This window comes from Triticum urartu, chromosome 5, assembly GCF_003073215.2.
Source record: "Triticum urartu cultivar G1812 chromosome 5, Tu2.1, whole genome shotgun sequence".
Classification (NCBI taxonomy): Eukaryota; Viridiplantae; Streptophyta; class Magnoliopsida; order Poales; family Poaceae; genus Triticum; species Triticum urartu.
This window is the reverse complement of record NC_053026.1, coordinates 51,850,051-51,872,403: the sequence shown is the minus strand read 5'-3', so window position 1 is coordinate 51,872,403 and position 22,353 is coordinate 51,850,051.

Genomic DNA, 22,353 nt, shown 5'->3' with positions numbered 1-22,353 from the left:
TTGGTTTAGCATTTTTGATTGCATGTGGGGCAGGCGGCGTGGTTGTTCTTCTTATATGCTTTCTTTCTTTCAGTTCTACTGGCCGCTGGATTTTGTTTGTGTCCCTGTCGGGTCAGTTTTCGCGTCGCTGTCCGCGCTGATTTTGTTGAGCCGCTGTTGGTCCAATTGCGCCGCCCCTTTCTGCTGTTCGGCCGCTGTTGGTCTATTTGTGTTGTCGCTATCCCCACCTTTTTCGAGATTTGTCAGGATTAGCAAATACGCGGTGCCGTCGTTCTTTGTCAGGGAGCAGTGCCGCTTTCCATACCTCGGTGACTCTGTCTACGCTGTGCTAGCGGTGCCGCCGTCGACGTCGCTTCCGGACGTTGCTGATCGGTGCGTGTTCTCTCGCGTCTTCCGGTGATTTTCGTGGTCGCTTAGTGATGGTTCGTCCTACTTCCATCCGTGCTGGTCCGCGTCGCCGGGTCGCCAAGCAGCACCGACTGCTCATGCCGTGCAAGAGCTAAGAGATGGCGACGCGGCTAGCTGTTCCTACGTGCAAGTCCAGGCCTACGACGCGAACGCCGCGACAGGCCCATGCTCGGCCGCAAGAAGCTAGGCTGTGACGAGGCCTACCGCTTTATCGCCGGCCAGGGAAGATTCTTGATGCAGAATGGCTCGGACGTGGATAGCGACGTGAGGGCCGAGGACCTAGAGTCGGCCATGGTGGACCTGTGGGCGTTCCGGTTGCCGGCGCTGGAGGTGGGCGTCACCGGTAGCAGGCCAAGCGCGAGTAGTGGCTGGCTACGGAGGTTAACGTGCGCGGCGACGGCCGTGCACCCAGATAGTCTGCCTGCTACGTCGCCATCGTTGGAACGCCGGGCCGGATGAACAGGGTCCGTGTGAGGGAGCGCCGAGCGCCTGCTGCGTCGCCAGTGACTGCAACAGCGTCGCCTCCGCCGATGCAGGACCGCCCTCTCTCCTCTCCACGTCATGTCTGCGCTCTGCGGTGGCCGCTGAGACCACGACGGTCTCTGATGGTGCATGCGGAAGCGTCTCGTGTACGTTTGCGGACGTTGCCCGGTGATGGAGGAGGCCATCGTCGTCGTCCCCCGCTTCTACCAAATCAACGACCTCATTCCGCCTGCCCGCGACACTTCGTCGTCGTGTATTACGACGGCGATGGTGGCGCTCAGGTCGCTGTCTATTGCTAGGACATGCTAATGCTGCGGTCGCCGAGGAGCTGCGTACTGCAGACGACCGCGCCGGCGCCTCCAACGACCCGAGCTCTCTGGACCCCCAAAAAAGGACTGCTTCTGCCGTGTTGACGCCGAGGCCGAGGCATCGACGATCTCGACCTCGTGCTCGCCCGACCCGTCAGCGCCTTGATCCCATCCAACCCCGCTCTAGCTCGCGCTCGCCGTGTCGACCTCATTCATGCCAGGCCGTCGGCGCCCCGTCGAAAACGGCGCTAGGAGGCGCTCCAGCTCCCTGTCGCCTTGACTCCATGTGAACTTCAGCATAGTGCTCGCATGGCGGCTGCCTCGCCCTCGCTCTCTTGGCCATGCGTCCTACCGCCCCGTGCCGCCGCGTTGCATGCTTCCGGCTTGCGGGGGCTGCCGCTGCATAGCATGCGTGCACGGCTCCGCTGTATCGTCTGTCAGTGTGTTTGTGTGCATGGTGGGTGCGTGTGTCCGTGTTTGCTTCTATTGACCTGAGCGCACACTTGAGGTTGTGGGTGCCCATAGTTAATCCATCTTCACTAATTAATCAACCATGCTTCTTATTAATTCTAACGCAAGTTGTGCACCGGCTGTTTTTAGTTCCAGTTCTACAGCTTTGAAATGATAATATTGATTAGTTTTTTCTTATCGCTGTTTACGCATGTTTTTGGCTTTAATTTAAATAATTCCAAGCCCTACAATAGATACGGTTGGCCAAGGTAGTTGGTGTATCCACCATTAATTTGCATGGTTTTGATGCTGAAGAATTTTTATTTTTTTTGCAGTAGGCTTAAAGTGTTGTCCTCACGGATCTTGAATGTGTATCCTCGTAGAATATACTGAACTGGTACTGCTTAATATACTGAACAGGTCATGCTACATTTATCCTCATTTAAACTTTCTTCAACGTGGGCAGGCTACAGATAAATAGAAGGTAATCTTGTTGGTCCAGGGTGAGCCTTCTTGGATGTTGTAAGTTCAGTGGATTTTAAGCTCCAGCAAAACCAGCGTCCATTTGATCTATCCCCCGACCAACATAGAGGACTGAGTAACATCACAAGACTGGTAAGCATTAGTGTTTTACTTATTTATTCCACTTACTTGCTCTTCTCACTGCTCTATTCTGCTGTAATCTGTTACAGAGAAGTTGGTATAAGAACTTGATTTTTTATGAGATGTATCTAACAGACTCCAATCATGCACATGAAGTCATATTGATCGAATGATCGTTGTGCATGCAGAACAGGTATGCTTCGGAGCAAGGGTCTCAAAACTATGCAAACGATTTTCCGAGGTGCTGGTGCCATGTTGTCGATTTAACTTTGTCAGGAAACCCCTTCGCCCACCACATAACAGGCAAGATATTTTTATTGCCAAGTAACTAATCCGATTGGATATTTTCTGCTTTTATCTGCCTTTGAAGCTATTTACTTTCTTTTTAGAAAATAAAATTTGGAAAGTATTGTTTCCTAACTATGACAGAATTTAATTGTAGGGTGAAGATGAGAAAATTTATAAAAAAGAAGCCCCTCTGGACGCACGAGATGGATGGATTTTTACTGCACATTACTGGAAAACCATTGTAGCTTTTCAATTTCAGGTTGGTCAGTTTTCTTCCCTTCAAAGGGTGCATGGCGTGAAGTTATTGCTGATCTAACCTGGAAGAATCCCATAGGCTGTATAACTGTTACGAGAGCTTGGTGTAATCTGATGCAAACCGGAACTAGATTAGCAGTTCCAAAGATGAATGGAGCAGCGGAGTTGCATATGAAGGCAAATCTAACAAGTTTGCATCATAGTTGCCTAGGAAGGTAGGAACTCATTTTCTGCTGTACTAACTGAACTATTTCTTATAGGCAATGAGATTTTGATCATGGAAGGATGCAGCTATTTTGATGAGAGTATAATGCAGGAGATTGGTTATTAGATCTGACTGTATTGTAATGTAGTACTCCCTCCGTCTCAAAAGAAGTTAGTACAAAATTGACACACTTATTTTGGGACGGAGGGAGTACATTATTGTGATTTTTTTGCTTATGTTGTACACAACTAGAATAGGCAACAATGAGATGGTCTATCTACATGAAGTTTAGTTCAGAAACTACATGCAAATGTTAAAAATTCAGAATGTTCGGGAGAGAGTAGAACAGAGAAGGGAGAGAAGGAACAACCAAGATCCAAGCTTTGTGCTACCACTCAATCACATATGGTCTACAATCTTGGTTACTCAATGTTCAGATTATTGTAATTTTTGTACCTAAAAGCTCTTAACTACATTAAGCGTTTATAATTTTCAAATATTAATAGTTAAGTTCTTGAAACCCTATGAAGCAATCACTTGTACCCCATGATCTTACTACGCTTCACATAGCTGAGTTAGTGCTATGTTTTTATGACATTCTTTGATGAATCTTCATTTGTTGGTCAATGTTATCCTGGTCTACATGGTTACATTTTTTGTTTCAAATAATAGTGCTTTCCTCATCAATGGGTTTTGCTTTAGGTAATATAAGACACATGACCGATGTCCATGAGGGGAGCAGTTCTCAGATTTCCCATTGTTAGCAAAACGGCCAAGGTCCTATTTCTTAGTGGATAGTTGGTTTCTGGTGGATCCAATCACCATTTCTTGGAAAATATTTCCTGAGCAAATGGTACAAGTGATCATGTACCAATGCTTTCACTTGAGCCTGTAGAAGCAGTACTTACCGAAAAAGGCTTTCGCCCCGCTTTATAAATAAAGCAAACCGCCAAAGAGCACACATACAAAGTCAAGTCCACACACACACACCCAGGTCCCACAACAAAGTACAGAAGTTCTGCTGAGGGCACAGCTCAACAAGCCCAAAGAAAAATAAAGGAACAGAACACATCGGACGAAGAAAACGCCTAGTCTGGTTTCGGCGGCGGCGGCGACAGGCGGACGACCATCAAGCGAAGATCGGCGATGAAGGCTGAGATGGCGTCGCGGTCCCGAGGGCGGCTAAGCGGCCGCCAAAGCTGCAAGAAACTCGAGAGTTTGAAAAGAGCGTTAGAAGCCCGTCGGAGAGGCGTGCGCTGAATCACAAGCTTATTGCGGACAGTCCAGAGGGTCCATGCAAGGATCCCGATATCGAGCCACCTAATGTGGCGAGAGGTCACGGGGGACATCTGGAGTTCGGCAAATAGGTCAGGGAAGTTGGTGTGGCACCAATTTCCACCGACCGCTTCGCGAAAGCAGCTCTAGAGGAACTGAGCGGACACACATGAGAAGAAAATGTGGTTCGAGTCTTCCGGGACCCCACAAAGCGGGCAGATGCTCGTACCCGGGCCATTCCGCTTGCGCACCTCCACCCCATACGGGATCCGACCGCGAATCCATTGCCACATGAAGATACAGATCTTCAGGGGCAGGCGGATGGACCACACCATCGAAAGGGGGAGAGGGGCGGAAGATGGGGCGATGGCCATGTATAGCGACTTGGTGGAGAATTGGCCCGAAGGCTCAAGGCGCCAACGCACCGGGTCAGGGCCACCATCCACCATCGGTTCGTGGAGAGCAACACAATCAAGAAACTCACGCCAGGCGGCGGATTCCATGGGGCCAAAGGCCCGCCGGAAAGCAAGGCGCCCTAAGTCAAGAAGGGCCCTATCCACAGAGATCACGGGATCGATGGAGATGGAGAAGAGGCGGGGAAAGCGAGCCGCAAAGGGAGTGTCCCCAGCCCAGCGATCAAACCAGAACAACGTCGATGTTCCAGATCCCACCGAGATGGAGGTCCCGATACGGAGGACCGGGAGAAGCTGGACAATCGACTGCCAGAACTAAGATCCGCCAGACTTCTGGCAAAAGGCGAGGGGTTGTCCGCGCAAGTATTTGTTCCGGATGATGTCCAACCAAAGGCCACCATGCCCTTGCGAGATGCGCCAAAGCCAGCGGGAGAGTAGGGCGATATTCATCCGTTTAGAGCACATGATGCCAAGGCCACCTTGCTCCCGGGGTTTGCAAATGTCAGGCCAACTGACCATATGATACTTCTGCTTGTCATTGTCGCCCGCCCAGTAAAAGCGGGACTGGACCTTGGCGACCTCCTTGTGAAGGGTCTCGTGGAGGCTGTAGAAACTCATGAGGAACAAGAGAAGGCTGGAGAGGAAAGAGTTGATGAGGATCGTCCGGGCCGCTTTGGAAAGCCACCTCCCCTGCCATGGCTCGATGCACGTTTGGAGCTTGGCCACGGAGGGGCGCAAGTCTGCGACAGTGAGCCGGGAGTCACTAATGGGCGTCCCCAGGTATGTTGTGGGGAAGGAACCCATGCGGCAATTAAGCCTGTTGGCGATGGCCAAAGCCTCCGCGGGGGAGTATCCCATCACCATCACATCACTCTTGGCGAAGTTGATATTGAGGCCCGACATCTGTTGGAAGTAGAGAAGGAGGAACTTGAGGTTGGAGATATCCGTCTCTGAGCCTTCGACCATGATGATAGTGTCGTCAGCATACTGGAGGATGGAGATCCCGGAGCCACCGACGAGGTGGGGAGTAATCCCGCGAATATGGCCCGCGGCTGTCGCCTTATCAAGGATGGACGCCAGCGCGTTGACGACCATATTGAACAAGAACGGGGAGAAGGGGTCACCTTGTCGGACCCCACAAAGGGTGGGGAAGAAAGGGCCGATCTCACCGTTTATGTTCACGGCCGTGCACCCGCAAGTGACCATTTGCATTACTCTCATGATCCACTGATCGTCGAAACCCTTCCGAAGAAGGACTTCCCGAAGGAAGGGCCAGCTAACCGTGTCATAAGCCTTATGGAAGTCAATCTTCAGAAATACCGCCTTGAGATTTTTGGTGCGAACCTCATGGAGGACTTCATGAAGGACTAGGACCCCATCCAGGATGTAACGGCCCTTAATGAAGGTCGACTGGTTGGGATGTGTCACACGATCAGCCAGCATGGTCACCCTATTGGCGTACCCTTTGGCCAGGATCCGGAAGATCACGTTAATGACAGTGATCGGGCGAAATTGACGGATGTCGGACGCCCCAAGGACCTTTGGGATGAGAGAGATGATCCCTTAGTTGAGGCGTCCGAGATCAATGGCGCCAACGTAGAACTCGTCGAAGATAGCCATGACCTCCGGTTTAATCACGTTCCAGAAGGCCTGGAAGAATTTAACAGGGAGGCCATCCGGACCAGGCGCTGAGGAGGGGTTCATGCCCTTGATGGCTTCCCAGACCTCCTGCTCGGAGGAGGGGGCCGTAAGGGCCGCGTTCTCCAACTCAGACACCAACTGGGGCCCAGCCCAACAATCGGGGGCAAGAGAGAGGCCGCTCCGAGGAACGACAGAGAATAAGGATCTATAGAATCCGTCGACGTGGGATAGGATGTCGCGAGGGTCATGAAGGAGTGTCTCACCATCCCACAAAAGAGGGATGGTGTTGCGTCCACGGCGGCCGTTGGCAATGGCCTGAAAGTACGCCGTATTCGCGCCGCCCTTCAGGACCCATTTCTGAGCCCCACGGAGGCACCAATAAGCCTCCTCATCGGTGTAAATCACGGAGAGCTGGTCTTCCAGGTCGTACTGGGAAAGCCACTCGTCCGGAGAGAGGCCCACCGCATCAGCGCGCAGGTCAAGGGCCTGGATCGCGGATAACAACGCCTTCTTGCGCTCCCGGAGGTCACGACCCAGGTTAGCACCCCACCCCTTCTAGAACTGCCGTCCGCGCTTCGCGCAGAAGTGCCACGAGTCAATGGCCGAGGGGGACGGGGGTGGGGGTGGGCGCGAGCCTCGACCCACCGAGCGACAACCGCATCGATGAACCCGGTTTGGGAGAGCCAGAAGGTCTCGAACCGGAATCGAGGGGTGATTGACGAACGCTCGTCAGCCGAGGAGAGGAGCAGAGGGACATGATCCGAGCCAATCTGGGTGATGGCGCGAAGGGAGGCAAGGGAGCAGCGGAGGTCCAACTCGGGGGACACTAGGACCCGGTCCAAGACAGACTGGGTCGGGGTGGCCTGCCGGTTGGTCCAGGTGAACCTGGCACCAATCCTATCAATTTCGCGGAGACCAAGGTCGGCAATGAAGTCATTGAACATTTGCATCCAAGCAAAGCAGACATTAGCATTGCTCTTGTCTTCCGCAACACGAAGGAGGTTAAAATCGCCACCCACCACCACCGGAAGGGAGGCCGCGGATATCTTCCGATGGAGCTCCTCGAGAAAGGCGGCAGACCGACTATGGTCTGCCGGCCCGTAGACGATGATGACCTCCCACTTGAAGTTGAGAGACCTCTCGAAAAGCTCCATGCTCACAAAGAATTCTCCCCGATCCATGCTCCCTACCTCAAAGGTGGCATCCTTCACGCCTAAAAGGATGCCACCCGAGTGGCCGGCACTCCCACTAGAAGGGAGCCAATGCCACGCAAAGAGGTGGGAGCTCAGACAGTCAAGCTCAGGGAGAGAGAATTCAAGACGCATGGTTTCTTGGATGGCAACTATGTCAATGTGTTCCTCACGCATGTACTCTATGAGTTGACGGCGTCGGCCATCATGGCCGAAACCGCAGATGTTCCAGAACAGGGCACGCATTAAGGCACCATTGGGGGCTGCTTGACCCCAGGACACGAGAGGCACTTTGAGCACGGAGGGCCGCGGTGCGGGAGCGAGTGCGACCACGGATTTCGACCTCCCCCACCAGGGGAGGGGCACCTAACTGCCTCAACGCCGCCGGGGGAGGGGCCTCACCGGCCGAGGGCGGAACAGGAGGCAGAAGGAGAGCCGCACGGGCCTCCGCGAGCCTCCTATCAAGGATCTCGCGGGTGCGGATAGCCGCAATCTGGACTAAGGGGGGGGGGCAACTTCCCCCCTAAAAATGATCGCCGAGTCAGAGGCCACCTTTGCGAGGTTGGCAAGAGGAATCGACTCAAGAGCAGAGAAGGAACAAGACAAAGCTGAAGGGGGAAAGACAGGCGTACCTGGCTCCAGGTTCCGAGCAGCAACTGTTGGGGAACGTAGTAATTTCAAAAAATTTCCTACGCACACGCAAGATCATGGTGATGCATAGCAACGAGAGAGGAGAGTGTTGTCTACGTACACTCGTAGACCGAAAGCGGAAGCATTAGCACAACGCGGTTATGTAGTCGTACGTTTTCACGACCCGACCGATCAAGCACCGAAACTACGGCACCTCCGAGTTCTAGCACACGTTCAGCTCGATGACGATCCCCGGACTCCGATCCAGCAGAATGTCGGGGAAGAGTTCCGTCAGCACGACGGCGTGGTGATGATCTTGATGTTCTACCGTCGCAGGGCTTCGCCTAAGCACCGCTACAATATTATCGAGGATTATGGTGGAAGGGGGCACCGCACACAGCTAAGAGATCAATGATCAATTGTTGTGTCTTTGGGGTGCCCCCTGCACCCGTATATAAAGGAGCAAGGGAGGAGGAGGCCGGCCCTAGGAGGGGGCGCGCCAAGTGTGGAGTCCTACTAGGACTCCCTAGTCCTAGTAGGATTCCACCTCCCATATGGAATAGGAAAAGAGGAAGGGAAAAGGAGAAGGAAGGAAGGGGGCGCCCCCCTTCCCTAGTCCAATTCGGACCAGACCAAGGGGAGGGGTGCGGCCACCCTTGAGGCCCTTTTCCTTATTTCCCGTATGGCCCAATAAGGCCCAATACGTATTCCCATAACTCTCCGGTACTCCGAAAAATACCCGAATCACTCGGAACCTTTTCAATGTCCGAATATAGTCGTCCAATATAACGATCTTTATGTCTCGACCATTTCGAGACTCCTCGTCATGTCCCCGATCTCATCCGGGACTTCGAACTCCTTCGGTACATCAAAACTCATAAACTCATAATATAACTGTCATCGAAACCTTAAGCGTGCGGACCCTACTGGTTCGAGAACAATGTAGACATGACCGAGACACGTCTCCGGTCAATAACCAATAGCGGAACCTGGATGCTCATATTGGCTCCCACATATTCTACAAAGATCTTTATCGGTCAGACCGCATAACAACATACGTTGTTCCCTTTGTCATCGGTATGTTACTTGCCCGAGATTCGATCGTCGGTATCTCAATACCTAGTTCAATCTCGTTACCGGCAAGTCTCTTTAGTCGTTCCGTGATACATCATCCTGCAACTCTGCAACTAACTCATTAGTTGCAATGCTTGCAAGGCTTAAGTGATGTGCATTACCGAGAGGGCTCAGAGATACCTCTCCGACAATCGGAGTGACAAATCCTAATCTCGAAATACGCCAACCCAACAAGTACCTTCGGAGACACCTGTAGAGCACCTTTATAATCACCCAGTTACGTTGTGACGTTTGGTGGCACACAAAGTGTTCCTCCGGTAAACGGGAGTTGCATAATCTCATAGTCATAGGAACATGTATAAGTCATGAAGAAAGCAATAGCAACAAACTAAACGATCAAGTGCTATGCTAACAGAATGGGTCAAGTCAATCACATCATTCTCCTAATGATGTGATCTCGTTAATCAAATGACAACTCATGTCTATGGTTAGGAAACATAACCATCTTTGATCAACGAGCTAGTCAAGTAGAGGCATACTAGTGACACTCTGTTTGTCTATGTATTCACACATGTATTATGTTTCCGATTAATACAATTCTAGCATGAATAATAAACAATTATCATGATATAAGAAAATAAATAATAACTTTATTATTGCCTCTAGGGCATATTTCCTTCAGTCTCCCACTTGCACTAGAGTCAATAATCTAGTTCACATCGCCATGTGATTTAACATTAATAGTTCACATCACCATGTGATTAACATCCATAGTTCACATCGACATGTGACCAACACCCAAAGGGTTTACTAGAGTCAATAATTTAGTTCACATCGCTATGTGATTAACACCCAAAGAGTACTGAAGTGTGATCATGTTTTGCTTGTGAGAGAAGTTTAGTCAACGGGTCTGCCACATTCAGATCCGTAAGTATTTTGCAAATTTCTATGTCAACAATGCTCTACAAGGAGCTACTCTAGCTAATTTCTCCCACTTTCAATATGTATCCAGATTGAGACTTAGAGTCATCTGGATCAGTGTCAAAACTTGCACCGACGTAACCCTTTACGACGAACCTTTTGTCACCTCCATAATCGAGAAACATATCCTTATTCCACTAAGGATAATTTTGACCAATGTCCAGTGATCTACTCCTAGATCACTATTGTACTCCTTTGCCGAACTCAGGGCAGGGTATACAATAGGTCTGGTACACAGCATGGCATACTTTATAGAACCTATGGCTGAGGCATAGGGAATGACTTTCATTCTCTCTCTATCTTCTGCTGTGGTCGGGTTTTGAGTCTTACTCAACTTCACACCTTGTAACACAGGCAAGAACTCCCTTTTGACTGTTCCATTTTGAACTACTTCAAAATCTTGTCAAGGTATGTACTCATTGAAAAAACTTATCAAGCGTACTGATCTATCTCTATAGATCTTGATGATCAATATGTAAGCAGCTTCACCGAGGTCTTTCTTTGAAAAAATCCTTTCAAACATTCCTTTATGCTTTGCGGAATAATTCTACGTTATCTCCGATCAACAATATGTCTTTCACATATACTTATCAAAAAATGCTGTAGTGCTCCCACTCACTTTCTTGTAAATACAGGCTTCACCGCAAGTCTGTATAAAACTATATGCTTTGATCAACTTATCAAAGCGTATATTCCAACTCCGAGATGCTTGCACCAGTCCATAGATGGATCGCTAGAGCTCGCATATTTTGTTAGTACCTTTAGGATTGACAAAACCTTCTGGTTGCATCATATACAACTCTTATTTAATAAATCCATTAAGGAATGCAGTTTTGTTTATCCATTTGCCAGATTTCATAAAATGCGACAATTGCTAACATGATTCGGACAGACTTAAGCATAGATACGAATGAGAAACTCTCATCGTAGTCAACACCTTGAACTTGTCGAAAAACTTTTTTTGCGACAATTCTAGCTTTGTAGATAGTAACACTACTATCAGTGTCCGTCTTCCTCTTGAAGATCCATTTAATCTCAATGGCTCGCCAATCATTGGGCAAGTCAATCAAAGTCCATACTTTGTTCTCATACATGGATCTCATCTCAGATTTCATGGCCTCAAGCCATTTCGTGGAATCTGGGCTCATCATCGCTTCCTGAAAGTGCGTTATATCGACTAGAGGGGGGGGGGGGGAATAGGCAATTTTTATGAAAGTCTTCAAAACGTGGGAGTTATGAAGACAAACAGCGAATATTTTGCCTATTACTATGCAGCGGAAGTTAGATTACACTAGGCAAGCCATGGTCAAGTATTCAATGGAGTGAAAGCACAAAGACAAACATCTGCAGTGTAATAAGGATCAGGTAGGAAGAAGTTATGAAGCCAAACAGATCATACATTCACGTTGTGAAGACAAATGATAGAGCAAGCATGCAATGGCTTCACAATGAGTAACAGTAAGAAAAAGGAAGTGAAGATGAAACCGGTGACTCGTTGAAGACAATGATGTGTTGGACCAGTTCCAGTTGCTGTGACAACTGTACGTCTGGTTGGAGCGGCTAGGTATTTAAACCTTAGGACACACAGTCCCGGACACCCAGTCCTGAACACGCAGCTCAGGACACCAAGTCCTCACCGTATTCTCCTTGAGCTAAGGTCACATAGTCCTCGCCCAATCACTCTGGTAAGTCTTCAAGGTAGACTCCCAAACCTTCACAGACTTCGTTCACTGGCAATCCACAATGTCTCTTGGATGCTCTGAACGCGACGCCTAACCGTCTGGAGGATTCACAGTCCTCAAGTGTAATAAGTCTTCAGATCACACAGACAAGAAGACTTAAGTGATGCCCAATTTACTCTGGCTCTGGGTGGTTAGGGCTTTCTCCTCGCTAGGAATTTTCTCTCAAAGGCTTCGAGGTGGGTTGCTCTCAAACGACAAAAGCCGTGCACTGAAATCTGAGCAGCCAACCATTTATGGTTGTAGGGGGTGGGCTATTTATAGCCACTTGGCAACCCAACCTGATTTGTCCGAAATGACCCTGGGTCACTAAGGAACGGACACGTGTCTCAACGGTCAGATTTCAAACTCTCATGGCAACTTTACTTGGGCCACAAGCAAAGCTGACTTGTCCGGCTCTGGACAAGATTCGCTCTCATTGTCTTCACTCGAAGACATAGGTTTTTGGTTTAGGCATCACTTCAGTCATTCTGACTGGTTCTCCTGGACCCCACTTAACAGTACGGTGGTTCCTATGACTCAACACAAAAGAAAAAGAACTACGAAAGATCTAAGTCTTCGAGCTCCATAGGCTTCATAACGTGTCTTCTTTTGTCATAGTCTTCAATGTGAATATCTTCATATACCACCTTTGGCTTCAATGTCTTCATACATTTTTAGGGGTCATCTCTGGTAGTAAAACCGAATCAATGAGGGACTTCTACCTGTGTTATCCTGCAATTCTCACAAACACATTAGCCCCTCAACTAGGTTTGTCGTCAATACTCCAAAACCAACTAGGGGTGGCACTAGATGCACTTACAATCTCCCCCTTTTTGGTGATTGATGACAAACTAGTTGAAGTTTTCAACGGGGAATATAGTCTGTGAAATTGTAAAGGATAAGGAATTGTCTTCATAAGTTTCAAGGGCTCCCCCTGAAGATGTGCATATAAGTTAATTTGCTTTTGGAATGCAAATGCACATGGCAGGTTGTACTTGTGGAGATCCAATTCAGCTTATGATGACAATCCACTATGCATGTGAAAGTATATGAAGATAATGACATGCATAATGGAAAATGGACGTCTGCAGAATGAGATAAGTGCGGAATTTATCATCGCACATGCGGAATTTATCTTCGCACACAGGGTGGCAAACAAGTAGCAGACGACCATCGAGTTTTAGTGTTACAACTCAAAGAACCAAATGAAGCAAAAACGAGAGTTGTAAGCACGAAGCAAAATATAGCAAAACATAAAGCACCCGCCCATATGGACCCGCTTGAAGACTATCAACCCATATGCTTCTCCCCCTTTTGTCAGCAAGGACCAAAAAGGTTTGAAGACATAGAGTGTCTACTCGTTCCCAGGAGCAGCAGGGTCGTTGGAGGTGTTTGGCGGTGCAGAAGAGCTTGGAGGTGCTGAAGCAGGTGGCGGTGATGTAGCATCGTCTTCTTCATCAATGATTCTGGCAGTGACTGTGGCAGCAGATGAAGAAAACTCAGAGTCTTCAAGTGATGGTGTGTTGCGCATCACAGCCCTTCTAGGAGGTGTGGTGTCAAACTTGAATCGCTCAGTGAAGCCATCCTCTTCAAGTTCAGCTTCAGTACACATCATTGATAGCCCTTTCCATGTACGATGACAGGTTTCATGAGTGACAAAAGCATTCTTGGTGGCAAGATTTCGAAGACGATTAACATCCACCAAGAGGCTTTTCATCTGACGCTTTAGCCAGTCGTGATGCCTATCTTGTTTTTGATGAAGGGCCACAAGTAGCTCTCGGTTATTGAGAACACGAGCGCGCTTCTTGGGTCTGGAAGCAGTTGCACTATCAGTGGCTTCAGTTGAAGCAGGGTGTGGCGCACGTGTAGTGCCAGCCAAAGGATACACCCTGGAGATGGCTTCAACACCTTCATCGTTTTGAGTGAAGCTCTGGTGTTCTGCATTCTGAAGACTCAAAGGTTGCTTGGCAGGCTCAGGATATATAGCTTCAGCAGAGGTATCCACATCTGGCAAGAAGATCCGATGGTTGCGGGCTGAGAGCTGATATGAGATCGCAGAGTGAAGCTTGATCAGTCTCATTACCCAAGGAGCATAGAACTTTAAGCCAAACAGATCTGAGCCTGATGCAGCGAGTTGGCGTATGAAGAAATCCTGTGCGTTGAAGCATTTGCCATGAAGGATACAGAATATCAGAGTCTTCATTGCACCCTCAATCTTGGCATTTGGAGAGTGCCCTTTAATAGGCCAGAGAGTCCGCCGGATAATGTGATAGATTGTTCTGGGCAGGTACTCAAAGTCTTCAACGAAGAACTCTGTTGGATAAGGAGCATCGAGAGGCAGTGGCTTCATCATGGAGAGCATCTGACTCATATTTGGTTCAGGCCTCTGGAATATGCTCTCAAGAGCTTCAGTGTGTAGTGGACAACCTTCCTCGAAGAGTTCGCCAGGAGTGGGCAGGCCGGTGAGCTCAATGATATCGAATGCATTGGCTTCGTGATGGACATTGCCGGTCATCCACTCCAGGGCCCAAGTCTTCGGATCTCTGTTGTATCCCTTGATGTGTAGGGTGGCATAGAATTGCAACAGAAGCTCTTCATTCCAGTGCTCTTCATCAGTTATAAACTGCAGTAGACCCACTTGCTTGAAGCAATCCAGCGCTTCCTCTAAACAGGGCAGACCAGCAATAGCTTCAACATCAAGGCGCTTGTGCGGGAAGATGCGACCTTGGTTGTATAGGATGCATGAATAGTAGCTGCGCTGAGGATAGCTCCAGAACCTATCTGATGAAATCCTTTCCCTTGAATAGGGGTTCTTGGAGCTGTTGAAGAACGTATTGTCTGCCTTGAAGCTATTGATGTCGAAGGAGCCAGGTGCTGATGCAGGACCTGGGAACCTTGGCAGCCTTGGGACTGGCTTCTAGACATGAGGCCTATGCTCAACATGGTAATCAAATTGAGGACCAGCAGCAGACTCAGGAACAGAAGTGTCTGGATCAGTAGCTTCACTGTCTGCTGAAGCTTTTGGTGGGGAGGGCTCCACATTTGCTTCAGTGTTGGTTGTGGCAGCCTCAATATTTTTAGCCTCTGCTTGACTAGCTGGAGGGTCAGTCACAAGCACGTTCTCCTGGAGAACTGCTTCTTGGTGGAGCATTGGAGTGGGCTCTTGTGGTGCTTCTTCTTCGGCTGATGCAGCCGGAATGTCTTCAGCATAGACGTGAAGCCTTGGACCTTTGCGAAGCCTGCGGAATGCAGACGACGCCTGTGGTGTTGGAGTGGGCTGGGCCTCATTGTCTTCTTCCTCTTGAGGGCGATCCGCCCATGACGCATCTTGTGCAATTGGCGTCAAAGGACGACCAATGCTGATGAGTTCGCTTTGTTCATACTGAGAAAGGGCTGCATCATCTTGTACATTGTCCTGATGACCAATGTCTTCAACAGCAATGGGGTCGGCTGCTAGTATGTCTTTAGCTTCAGGAGCCTCTGTGGAAGCAGGCTCATGAACTGTCAGTTGTCGTTCTGCGTTGGGTTGAACCATAGAAATAGGTTCAACTATCAAGGGCTCTGTGAGAGCAGCCTGAGATTTCTTGATCTTTCGCTTCTTCTTGCTGGGGGCAGTAGGAGAGGCTTCAGAGCTTTTCCTCTTCCTGGCTTCAGCCTCAGCAGTTCTTGTCTTCTTGAGCTCTGAAGCTGTTGACCGTCTCTTTGGCTTCGAGCCAGTCGTTGCAGTTGGGAAGACAATTGGAACTGCTTCTTGCCTAGGTGCCTCTGGTTCAGCCATAGCAGGCTTCTTCTTCTTCTTTGCGGCCATCTTGGGGTCGATGCCAGGACGCCCAAGTGCCTTGCGCTTCTCGGCCTCATTGTAGGCTTGCACACATCGTTCTGCCAGAGACTTCATCCGCTCACGTGAACCTTGAGCTTCTGCACGCTTCTTCAGAAAATTTTCTTTTAGCTCATGCAACATGGTCTTGAAGCTCTTCACTTCTTGCACGCTGAGCTTGGCCATATTCTTCTTGAACTAAGCCTTTTCATGATCAATTTTCTGCTTCAGTTCAACAATGCGCTGGGCAATGGTAAGTTCTGAAGCAATTGCGCCTTGGAAGGCGACGCTGAGGCCAATAGGCAGCTGCAGATCTTCGAAGCTTATGTTCGGTGTGGCAAACCATTCATCGATGAAGTTGTGGATGATGGCGACATCAAAGAGAGGCAAATTGTTGAAGATCTCAGCTTCTTCTTTGCTCTTGATGAGCTGCTCTAGAGCGTCATCTCCAAGATCTTCATCACTTGACAGATCAATGGCTTCGCTGCGCAAAATGGCAGCAGCTGTGAGCTCTTTGCCGGTGTGTGGCTGAGGCACCTTGTCCTTCTGGGGCTTGGAGACGCGGGATACGTCTTCAGACTGCACACTGTCTTCAGGAGGTGCAGTTGCCAATGGCTTCGCCCTTGAGATTTTTGATGAAGGGGCCGGCTTTGAAGCTTTTGGCTTCTTCGACTGCTTTGGCTTCGGTACAGCAGGAGCTTCATCAGACTCAGAGTCAGCTGGAGGGTCATTCACGGCAGTCCCTTGGACTAAGATGCGGGTGATGAGGCCCTCAAGGTTTGCATACGGACCGATGATATTGGGTTCTGCGTTGCGTGTGCCATCTGCCCTTGGAGCTGAGGGACCAGGGTTGAAGTCTAACCCAAATTTCTTCTTGTTCTGCTTCGCTGATTGTTGGGCAAACTGGAAGTTGTGCTTGAACAGATTGTCGTCACGACACCAAAGGAGTGACGACAGATGCGCATCATCAGGCTGTGGTCCTCGGACCATGCATGGGTAGAAGCCTTGAGCAATGGCTTCATCTCTGGTCCTGGGTATGATATTCTTGTAAAGGATGTCCCCCCATGGTCTCTTGATGGCACTTTTCTCAGCATACTCCTGGGTGACGAAGCGGTATTTGAACCATTGTTCTGCCCAATAGCGTCGAATCCATTGGATTCGGGTCTTGCGCTGCCCATAATTCTCTTCTAGATCTGTTTTATACATTTCTGCCAGGTCTTCAGGCAGATCTTTGGAAGTTCCTTCACGTCGCTGTCTGCCCCCTTTCCTTGCTGCTGCTTCTGAAGCCATAAACTTTAACTTGAAAGGCTTCAAAACTTTCAAAGGCTTCAAAGGCTTTCTTTTGCTGGACCAACAGGAACTGGCTTCAGGAGAATTTATGTGTTGCTGTAGGAATTCTGCAAATGAATGCAGACTATGAGAACCGAAGGATTCTCCCACGGACATGTACCTGTGACAGCATTAAGGTGCGAGGGAAGGGGAAGAGGTCATATGCATTCTCAGAAGGTCTTGAAGATTAATCAGTTTAGAAGACATTGACCTCATCGTGCGAAGACATTCACTCATAGATAAGAAGTTGGTTCCAGATTTGTACGAACCCACAGATCAGTACAAGTGAGGAATCTAACTACTTCATGAAGCACAAGTGAATATACTAGGCATGTTATGAGATGCAGATTGAGAGATCTAACTTGTGTGAAGATAAACTTCTTATGGTAGAAAGTGACAGAACCATGAGATCAAAAGGGGTTGTAAAAAGAAGTTTTATTTACCACACTTGGAACTGCTAGACGGAAGTGGGAGATGATGCCGAGCAGTTCAGTCCTCCATGCCCTAACTTGGCGACGGAAGACACCTACGGCGACGGCGGAGAGAACGATGTCCGCGGTCGGCGTGAGGACGGTGTCGGAGAAGTTGCGGCAGCGAAGCGCTTCGTCGCCGGCGTCGTCGAGAGCTAGCGGTGGCGCTAGGGTTCGTGCGAGGGTGGAAGAAGGAGATAATGACCGTGGTAAGTGTGAATTTATAGGCTCAGGGGCGGCACTGTGCTATTACACAGGTGCCCTTGGCGATTCGCATCTGAGGAACGCGTGGCCAGTTTGCGGAAGTTTTGGGTTTGTTCCACGTCCCACGCACTCCTGGATTGTCGGGCGGTCGTTCCTGCTTCTCCGGATTTTATGTGGAGGAATGAGCATTGAAAATGGACTTTATGGTTGTCTCTATATCTTCTGCTGACAAGGACGCAGTGAAGACATTCGACAGTTTCAATAGAATGCATATGACTTGGAGAGATATAATTTGAGATAGAAAGCATAGAGAGATTAGGGTCCGATCACATTCACTTAGTTCAAAATATTCAACCAAGAAGACATAGCTATAAGTGAATGCTGTAGAGGACAGAACACTAGCATGTATACATCTATATAATCAACGTAGTGAAGATAATCATGAAGACATGTTGAGTTTGAAGCCAAACCAAATGTGAAGATATTGCAAGGTAACGCCATGAGTGAAACACTTCAAAATAGAACGTTTGGTGGTGGCGTTACCCACCGTATAGGAAGTATTAGACCCAGACACGGCGCACAATTATCGTGGCGCTCCGAAGTCAAATTCCACATTAATGTATTCACACTTAGAATGTATGTCTTCATTGATTGAAGATATACTTTACTTTGTGTGTTGCACATCTAAGTCATCATATGCATAAGTGTTAGGATGTGTGCTTGATCACAGGACATTTGAGGATTCCAGGATATATAGCTCACACCGTAACTTGCAAAATCTCTTCTCATCCAAGGGCTTGGTGAAGATATCTGCCAATTGTTCTTCAGTGTTGACGTGTATGATATCAATGTCTTCCTTCACAACATGATCTCTGAGAAAGTGATGACGAATTTCAATGTGCTTTGTCTTCGAGTGCTGAACTGGGTTGTTGGCAATCTTGATGGCACTTCCGTTGTCGCAGTAAAGTGGTACTTGCTTCAGATGAATGCCATAATCCTTGAGTGTTTGCTTCATCCACAGAAGCTGAGCGCAGCAAGATCCAACAGCAATGTATTCAGATTCAACAGTGGAGAGAGATACACAGTTTTGCTTCTTTGAAGACCAACATACAAGTGATCGTCCCAGAAAGTGACATGTGCCTGATGTAGACTTGCGATCAACTTTGTCACCAGCATAATCAGCATCTGAAAATCCAACTAAATCAAACTCTGAGCCCTTTGGATACCATAATCCTAGAGTTGGGGTGTGAGCCAAATATCAAAGAATTCGCTTCACAGCTAAGTGATGCGACTCCTTTGGTGCCGCTTGAAATCAAGCACACATGCAAACACTAAGCATAATATCTGGCCTAGATGCACATAAATAAAGCAAAGAACCAATCATGGAGCGGTATACCTTTTGATCGAACTCTTTACCATTGTCATCAGGACCTAGATGATGTTTGGCTGGCATTGGTGTTGTGAAGCCTTTGCAGTCTTGCATACCGAACTTCTTCAGGCAATCTTTGAGATACTTCTCTTGAGATATGAAGATGCCATTGCGTTGTTGTCGTATTTGAAGACCAAGGAAGAACTTCAGCTCCCCCATCATGGACATCTGATATTGTTCTTGCATCATATATCCAAACTCTTCACTGTACTTCTGATTGGTGCAGCCGAAGATAATGTCATCCACATATATTTGGCACACAAACAGTTCACCATCATATGTCTTCGTGAAAAGAGTGGGATCCAGGGAACCAGGTATGAAGCCTTTGCTCTTCAGGAAGTATTTGAGTGTGTCATACCAGGCCCTAGGGGCTTGTTTGAGGCCATACAGCGCCTTGTTGAGCTTGTATACCATGTCAGGATGTTTTGGATTTTCAAAGCCAGGTGGTTGTGCAACATACACTTCTTCTTCAATCTTGCCATTGAGAAAGGCACTTTTCACATCCATTTGATATAGAAGTATGTTATGATGATTTGCATAGGCCAGCAGTATGCGTATGGCTTCAAGCCTAGCCATAGGAGCAAATGTTTCATCGAAGTCAATGCCTTCCACTTGAGTATATCCTTGAGCAACGAGACGAGCTTTGTTTCTGAAAACTTGACCATGCTCATCTTGCTTGTTGCGATATATCCATTTGGTGCCTATTATGTTGTGCTTCCGTGGATCAGGACGCTTGACCAGTTCCCATACATTATTCAGCTCAAACTGTTGAAGCTCTTCTTGCATAGCTTGAATCCATTCAGGTTCCATGAAGGCTTCTTCAACTTTCTTGGGTTCTGATATTGATACGAATGCGAAGTGCCCACAGAAATTTGCTAGCTGAGTTGCCCTTGAACGAGTGAGTGGACCAGGTGCATTTATGCTATCAATTATTCTTTCAATCTGCACTTCATTGGCAACGCGAGGATGTACAAGGCGAAGACTTTGCTCTTGCTGATCTGTGTTGTTGTTTGGAGGAATGTCTTCAGGCTGAGCATTGTCTTCATGTTGATCAGGTGCTGAGATGATAAGTTCTTCTTCAGGATGAGCTTCAGAAGGTATAATCTCTCCAGTTCCCATAAGCTTGATTGATTCACTAGCTGGAACTTCATCTAGCACATTTGGCAGTTGCTCTCTTTGTGAACCATTTGTCTCATCGAACCGCACATCCACTGTTTCAACCACTTTGTAATGAAAGAGATTGAAGACTCTGTAGGAGTGCGAATCCTTTCCATATCCAAGCATAAAACCCTCATGTGCTTTTGGTGCAAATTTTGAAGTGTGATCTGGGTCCTTGATCCAGCACCTTGCGCCAAATACTCTGAAGTAACTGACATTTGTCTTTTTGCCAGTAAGGAGCTCATAAGATGTCTTGTTCAGAATCTTGTGAAGATAAACACGATTGATTGTGTGGCATGCAGTGTCAATAGCTTCAGTCCAGAATTTTCTTGGAGTCTTGTATTCATCTAGCATCGTTCTGGCCATCTCAATGAGTGTTCTGTTCTTGCGTTCGACGACGCCATTCTGCTGTGGCGTGTACGGAGCTGAGAATTCATGTGTGATGCCCAAGGTATCAAGATATGTATCAAGGCCAGTGTTCTTGAATTCAGTGCCATTGTCACTTCTGATGTGCTTTATCTTGGCGCCAAAATTGTTCATAGCACGATTGGCGAAGCGTCTGAAGACATCCTGCACTTCAGTCTTGTAAAGGATTATGTGCACCCAAGTATATCTAGAGTAATCATCAACAATGACGAAGCCATAGAGGCAAGAAGTAGTAGTAAAAGTTGAGTAGTGAGTGGGACCGAAAAGATCCATGTGGAGCAGTTCGAAGGGTTGAGTAGTAGTCATGATTGTCTTCGAAGGATGTTTTGCCCTCGTCATCTTCCCTGCTTCACAGGCACCGCATAAGTGATCTTTCTTGAACTTGACGCCCTCGATGCCTATGACATGCTTCTTCTTCGCAAGGGTGTGGAGGTTCCTCATGCCAGCATGCCCAAGCCTCCGATGCCAAAGCCAGCATTCTAAAGCTTTTGCAAGAAGACATACTGCAAGTTGTGGCCCTGTCGAGAAATCTACCACGTACAGATCATCTTTTCGATACCCTTCAAACACTAGAGACTTGTCAGATTCCATTAGTACTAGGCAACAATATTTTCCAAACATTACGATCATGTTCAAATCGCAAAGCATTGAGACAGACATTAAGTTGAAGCCAAGGGATTCAACAATCATGACTTTATCCATGTGTTGATCCTTTGAGATTGCAACTCTACCTAGACCCAATACCTTACTTTTACCAGTGTCAGCAAATGTGATGTGGCTCTTGTCGGATGGACGTAAGGTTGAGTCCATAAGAAGGCTTCTTTTGCCAGTCATGTGATTTGTACACCCACTGTCAATAATCCATTCTGAAGACTTTGAAGACGCTGGTGTCGTACCCTACAGTGCAGTTAGGGGGATAGGCTTCACGAAGAGAATTGTGAAGCAAAAACATTTGACGAACCAGTGGGTTATGAAAACTCAGATCCAGATTAGGACTAATAGGGAGAGTAGCATGCGATTCAGGAACGAAGTACATAATGATGCCATTCGGGCATTTTATCTTGCGCCCTACAAGATTTTTAAGGTCCCCAGCAATAGCGTCAGAAGATTTTGGTTTTCTGCTGGAGACCTTTCCCTGCAAAAGAGAGTTAAGCCTTCTTAACCACCCACATCTTCAAGGGTGGCTTAGAAGCAATAAGTCTAAGTGCAGCATCTGAGAATTTTGGCTTTGAAGCCTTAGCAAACAGTCTTGCAGGTGGACAATAGTACTCATAAGAATAAGCAGAATAATTTTTGGTCATATGAACATGACGGTTTGATGAACCGCTCTCATATTCATATGCCTGAGTATGGTTCCCCTGCAAAACATTTGCGTTAGTGCGACTCAGGTGAGTCCTTTGTCTGTATGAAGCCTTTGGACCGTATGAAGCCTTTGGTCTGAGGTTTGTCTTCTTCAAGTGAGGTGTCATGAAGACATTCACAGGAAGATTTTCCAGACACTTTTTCGGAACCCAGATCTTCTTCATAGGCGGTCCATTCCTGCAGTTAGTACCAATGTACCTAGCAAACACTTCACCATTCTGATTCTTAAACAG